We start from the raw sequence: 7318 nt of genomic DNA on the forward strand, positions 1-7318 counted from the left end.
CGGTGCCACTGCGCATACGTCACAAGTTCTTAACGCTAACTGCCGCCAGTGTTTGCGGTCCGCCCACAGAAAATCCGAAATAGCATGAGGCCCGCGAGGACCCTTTGCAGTAATCTCGAGGACATCACGTGCCGCGGCCGCTCACTTAGCGTACGAAAACTCCCAAATAGATTTCCATAATCTTTTTATCTCTATTTCTCTTTCGCTGTCTCTATAATCATTTTTTTTAATTTCCTCTATCTCTCAATCACTCAGTACTTGGTATCCTGCCCACCCGAGTTATAGCATCCCACGCCGGATGAATTTGCGCAGCGGGAGAGCATACACCAGGAGCGGGTATTAAGGTAATTGAGCACAATATGGAGTATAGTATACAGAGGACAAAGAGAGAGAGCGGGTGGAAGTAGCACCGCTGTTAACATTCTGAAGGTTGTCTGTTACAGAACCATTCCCATGCTTGAAACTGTTACTTTAAAAACTAGCAGCTCCGTGCACGAACATAACGGATGAGTAAAGCTCTTTAGGAATGGGACGCAAACGACTGTGCACCTGATCTCACTCCTTTCTTTCATTAAGGTGTTATAGCGTGGGGAGCACGTGGAAAGAGCGTGTGCTGCCCTCCGTGGCGGGAACGACAAGCGAGGGAGCGTGCGGCGTGCGCGGCACAGCGCACGCCATCTGCTGGGAGCGCGCACCTCTCATTTTATTAACGCGTTTGCGCGGCGCAGGTAGATTCGACGGCGGCGGCGGAGTGCGTCCATAGCTTTCCTCCTACAAAAAAAAAAAAAGTGAATGCCATGTAGTTAGTGCGAGTAGTCTCCTTGATGCATGTAATATTGTATAAGTGTGGATTCGTACCACGCCTCAAAATGTGCGAAGTGCGCTACGAGTGGTTGGGCTTTTATAGTCCCAGCATTGAAAAATTGCGCGCGAGTAATTTATCGTCGTTATTACATCAACACTGCATGCAACTGCACAGGTACGCATGTTGCCTTGCGGGCGGGTATATATTATATTGCCCCGTGCGTCCTGCGAGCAAGATGAAGGCGACGGTGCATACGCGTATCTGCACGCTTTTATGCTGAAAGCAACAACGAGAAAGACGAACTCTCTGGCGCGCGGAAAATGAAAAGGACCGACCCGTTGCTGTTTTTTCAGCTTCTTCAAATACGATTTCTGTCTTCACGTCGCAACGATATATTATACAGTTCGCAAACGTTAGGTTCATGGCGGAGTAAACGCTTCCTCACGACAAGGTTTAGGTTGTCATTTGCAAGCCAACGGAGCCTGATATATCCTAACAAGTTCTAATTTTATGAAAAGTCGTAAGTTCACGTTTTAGGGAGGTTCATTGTTAGTATCTAAAACATTATAACTTAGCATAGACTTGGCGTTCATCAGGGCATATTAAACCTTCTTTTAGCGCACAAAGACGACAAAAAAGGTAGTGATACGCGAGACGCATCTGACGCTCGATTTCAATGTGCTCTTGTACCACAAAATATCACGGTGATATTACTTGTTCTGCTGTGAAGCCTGTGTGCAGGACGCCTGTGAGTAGAACAGAGAATGCATCTATGATTTTTGTCCTTCCCTATTCGCGCACTAAACAACAAAAAAAAATATTCACACCAACTCACCCAGCTATAAGTTTTGGTGATTCAGATGGGCGTCCGAGCGCCCGTCGTAAAACCAGCGACACTAACTTGTGTCAGTACCTGTAACTATCTCAAACACTTGAGAAGGGCTTGACGTCACAAAAAAAGAGTAAACGCGGTGTTGGAGCAAACGTACATGAAAATTCTCTGGGGTGGGGAGGGGGGTGGGGGAGGGACAGTGACCGCAGCTGGGCGGAGCTGACACTTTCGCGACTGTTTTCTTACTCTCATCTCTGGGTGTGGGTCAGCCTACGTCTGTCTGAAACTTGTCACATCAGACGTCTCTGATTTATTTTTTGCGCTTAACGCAGGTTGCCTGGCGGGCAGTGTCACTTCGGAACTGTGGCAGCCCATCGTCATCCTGGACTGCCGGAATCGCTGTCGGTGGTCGCGAAAGCGGACGAAGGCGCCTCGTACCACCTTGTTGTACGACACGCCCATCTCGGCCGTATCGTACTGGGTTAGGGGCACCACATAGCCCGACGGCCTCCACGCAAACGGCGCCAGCGGCTGGGCGCACCTGGCCTAAGCGCCAACGACCGGCGTGGAGCGCCGCGCGACGTTGCGCCGGCATGTCTGGCGTCACACCGGGATATTATGTAGATGTTTGTTTTTGTTGACGTTTATTTCACTTCTCTATTAAAATACGTTTGATTGCGAATGATCGTGTTGGGTATCATTTGGTGCGCCTTTGTACCCCATTCCAGAGTCTTCACCTGCATCTCACACGCTACCGTAATGACCGGGTGCGTTAAATAAGTATTAGCCGGCAAACTTCAGGCTCACGTTTTTCTTGTTGTTGTTGTTGTTAGACGGAGACGGGCACTGCAGGACTGGTGGAGTGCGGACTCACGACTGGTTCCTGTGAAGGAACATTGCACTCATATGCGGAAATATTGCCTGCGTGTCCAATGGCATACGTCATATTCACGCATTGTATTTGTTTTTTTTTTCACTTTGTCCCGCATTTCACCTCATTCATCCCGACTAATTGCAATCCTATGTGCGGTACTTCACAAGGTGTGAATAAGCCAGTTGAGTCTCCACTCCAATTGTCCTGCGGCTATTTCTTGTCTGTCCGCAGCGCAACAAGAAATGCCACCAACAAGGCATATTCATGACTCCACAAAAGAGGTTCATGTGTCAATGTTTATCAAGTTTCATGAGGGCATGAAAGCACCACAAGAACCAGCGTAGCTCAGTGGTAAAACACTGGGCTGGCACGCAGAAGACCCGGGTTTCGTGCCAATTGGTTCTTCGGTGCTAGGTTTTTTAATTTCGCGCGATGTGGTCACGGACACCGGAGGCGGCTGCGGACAACTGTGCGTTGCCCGAGTTGTGAGAGAGAGATAAATAGAGAGGAAAGGCAGGAAGGTTAACCAAGCTTGGCTCGGTTGGCTACCCTACGCCCGTGTTGTAATCTCATAACAGCTTTCGCGGTAAAAAGAGCAGAGAAAGACGACGAAACACAAGAGAAACAAAGGCGGGTTGGTGATTTGCAGTTCGTACGGCTTTCACTTGGGCTGGAACAGCTGCAACTGACCATAGAACTGACGTACTTTCGTTTTGTCTCGCGGTCTCTAAACGTTTGCCGGTAACCGTATTCAGGCTCATCACCGAAGCCAGTACGGGTCACATCTTTAGAATGTCGTCATCATCATCAGCAAGCTTTCGCGACGCTCGCGGCTCGATCATAGCGCGATCTCGCGTGCCACCGTGACGGCGCGAGACAGTGCGACCACCAGGCGTAGTGGAACGTTCGCCCAGCTGCCGCTGCTGCTCCAGGCAGTTCGGGTCTGCGAAGCTCTGTCGTGTCTTTGTCCTCTCATTTCGTTCGCAGTCGTAGCCTGAGTCTCTTGGAAGCGACCTCCAAGGCTCGGCGACGCCCTTTACCGGCTCACACCAAGGCGTCTTTCCTTGGAGCTTGGCGTGGAGGCTCAGAGCGACACGTCATCTCACCGTTCCACCTCTCGGACATCATAGGCGTCTTCCAAGGTGAGCGCAGTCTTCGATGATGGGATTCTCCATTTATTTACCGCGCATACTTCAACGCATTCATGTATGCGTTGAGGTGGCGGGGTGAACATTCCTAGCGCTTATTTAAAAGAAGCCCAGCTAAGTCGAGTTGGTGATTTGTTGCTGTTTGCGTCGAGTATACGTTCGGCATCCGAGTGCACTACAGTCTCTCTCAAGTTCTGACGCGGTTATAGATTGTTAAACCTCAACAATTAACAAAATTGGGTTCCCTCGGATGCATTTGTATGGATCAGCCTGCAACTAACGCTCGCTTGCCTTGATTTAAATAGACGTTAAAATTTGAAAAGGCCAGGATCGGGTAGCTGCCTCACCTTTCCAGTCGTTTAACGTCTTTGAAGGGCCTCTCACCAGGTGTGACAATTTTGAGCCGACAAGTGCAATGCGTAGATGGGGCGTTCAAAATCATGTCTGTCAAAATTGACAACGGTACGCGCCGCGGAAATGGGTCAAATTCCAAGATAAACACTACTCCCCCCCCCCCCCCTCCCATCGCTGGCGCGCGCCATGAGAATGAAAGCATGGCGTGTACGTATGAATCGCCCTAAGTACACGGCAGTGCAGTGACGTTGGTCCTCTACGTAGACGACTGTGCTCTGACGTTGCCAACAGTGGCACGTGGCATGGCGAAAATTACTTACCACGACATGCGTAGTTTCTGTAATTTGTTGCTTGAAGAGATGAATAAAACTTGAGATAAATAATGAGACTCAATAAGGGAACGAGCGCGTCTTTTTCTTCTTTTTTTTTGCCGTCAATCGCAACGAGATGCGGGGCTAATGTGTCGGCGTTTCGCGCGCGTTCGTGTCGCCACGGTCAGCGCATCGAGCAGACAACCGCCATGGAAGTGAAAGTAACGCTCCTACGCATTCGCACACTGATTGTGGTCATCTATTCCACCGCCTTTAAGCCAGCGTTTCCAAACAATCCCGCAGAAAGAGGCAGTAGATCTCAAAATCCGGCTGGTCAACAAAACAACGCTATTCGCGTGTTTGGGGGTTGGGTTCGATTGGGCACGTCATGTGCACGTGACCTCTTGGTCGGACGCCAGAGAGGGTGGGAAAGAGATTTGGCTTGCGAAGGCTACGCGGAGGAGCGGCAAGGGTTTAAAGCTCGCCTCCTCTCATCCTCGTTTCCAGCCACTTCAAAAAAGAAAAGAAAAACGTTTAAGCAGCTCGTAATGGACCGTTTGAAAAAATTTTTGTGCTATAATGCTCCTCATTGGACACAGAACGACTTACACAGTGTAAGTAGAATTCGTTATGGGGCCTGGTTAGCGGCTTCTGGGCCATTCAACACATGGCAGCGTTCCAGCACGTTATATGACGTAAGTACAAGAGGAGAGACGCTGTCATGTGCGTCTCTCTCTTTTTGATTGCGCCGTAACTTACTGAGACCCTTCACTTCGTCTTTAAGGACGCCCGTCGTTCTGTTCACCTCTCTGAAACCGGCATGGTCCATTACGAGTTCGTCTAGCATGACTCAAGAGTCTTATGAAGGTGTGGCTATTTTCAGGGCGTGCTTTATATCAAGAGGACGCCGGTCTGCATATTTTAGGCAACTTCATGGTGTAAAAGCAGCTGTCTAGGCAGCGCACATGGAAAAAGAGCAGCTGTCTGCGGGAACACAACAAAGACGAAGTTGTTGTGTTCCCGCAGACAGCTGCGGGAACACAACGCTCAGCTCGCGTACAATGACCCATATTATAAGTGAGCCCTTATTTGCGCGCCGGCGCGCGTGTGAAGGCTCCCTAATCCATACTTGAAGGAAACGCCACCTGCAAGTTTCGCTTTTCTCTTTGGCCGTGCTTTTACAAAGCCGCACTCAGCGTTATTTTATGACGAGTTACTTCAGGCGTCAATTTGAGCACCATGTGACGCTATTAGTGTGCTCTTGACTGCCAATCAGGCGAATAGGAAGGGTGACACCAGTTCGATCCATCATCAAAGACGAAGCTTGAGGCATAGTAACCACAGCATTTATTATATGTGTTGGGCGCTACGTCCTAGGACTATGATATCATTATGAGAGCCGCTGGTATTGCGTACCGAAATTTCTGAAACCCTCCATGCAGTGCTGTCGAAATTTCATCGTTCTGATGTTCGTTAACGTGCACCTAGATCTGCATGCGCACCTCTATTATTTTGCCTCCATCGACATGACATTGCGGCCACCATGGCTTGAATTCCATCCCACAAACCTCGGCTCAGCAGTCGAGTACCGCAGCCACTACACCGCAACCGCGTGTCTAAAGACAACGTCGACTTTGAATTATACATATCAGTGCTACTGCTCAAATTAACCCGCCACGGCGGTCTAGTGGCTAAGGCACTCGGCTGCTGACGCGCAGGTCGCGGGATCGAATGCCTGAGGCCCGTGTGCTTATAGTTAAATGCACGTTTAAGAATCTGGGTGGTCTAAATTTCCTGAACCCTTACTACGGCGTCTCTCATAATCTTATGGTGGTTGTTGGATGTTAAACCCAACAATGATTAACCCATATATTCCCAGTGTCCTACATGGACGCTAAAAGTTTACAGTGTCACTCAAACGTTTTTTTTTCCTTCTGTAAAAAAAAGTAGCGCCACCTAAGGTGTGTTTATAATGCCATGTCCTCGTCACATGCAAGTTTAGGTGATCGCTGGGCTACAAACACGCGCTTGCAGTCACGAAATGGCTATTTCGCGCGTGTGTATAGCTGAGTGCCACATAACCACGAAAAAATATTTAAGTAGTATAGAGTCAACTTGTTCTCGATGCTGCTGTATTTTTTATCGATTGTTCGTCAGTTATTCGGTGTACGGTAACTTTCGTATGTCCGGGATAGGCGCTAATGCTTTTTGTTCGCGTTGTGTCAAATTGATGTCCTACATATATGACAGGTCCACAAGCATTCCTGAAAAAGTGTTTCTTTTTTAAATAATAGTCTTATTCTGTTTACTGAGGTCGTAGAAGTAATCAATTTGGGGGAAAGAAATTAGTTTTGTTAATTTTTTCTAAGTTTAGGCACATATGGGTTAATATTATTATTACTACTGAAATCACACAATGACATCAGTTCATTTCGTAAAACTTGGCTTAATATGCAGCATATATAGCCATCTACTCACTGACCGCTTCGCGAAAAAAAAAGATTCACACAATGTGTCGGACCATTTGCGAACCTTTATTTCAAATATCCTCTGCTGAAGACAGCCCTTCGTTGCTTGTTATGGTGTATTTTTGGAACAAGCTGAAATGATGGACTCAAACGAGCGATATAACCAATTTCTCTTTAAATATCTCGCTAGAATGCAAATTGCTGAAAAATACCTCATAGAAAATTTCAGGCCTGGAAGGCTGCATAGAGGAATGATGATACTACAATAGGACACAACTTATGTAGTCGGAATAAAAGCCCAAACGACCGAAGTGCAACAACCAATAGGCTGCGGGACTTAAGAAAGAGTCCTTTAACTTGTTGTGCTCTCTGCAATGTTAGCCTGTGGCTAGGTCACCGGTCATCCGACTCATGGCGTCATCGTGCAGTGCGCGCCCATTGGTGGCTGCATCTCCTTCTGAAGAGAACATATCACGGAGTTTTATCGTTGTTCGACCATGGCTTTCCAAACAACCTGCTAGACTCG

This window comes from Rhipicephalus microplus, chromosome 1 (genome assembly GCF_043290135.1).
Source record: "Rhipicephalus microplus isolate Deutch F79 chromosome 1, USDA_Rmic, whole genome shotgun sequence".
Taxonomy (NCBI): Eukaryota; Metazoa; Arthropoda; class Arachnida; order Ixodida; family Ixodidae; genus Rhipicephalus; species Rhipicephalus microplus.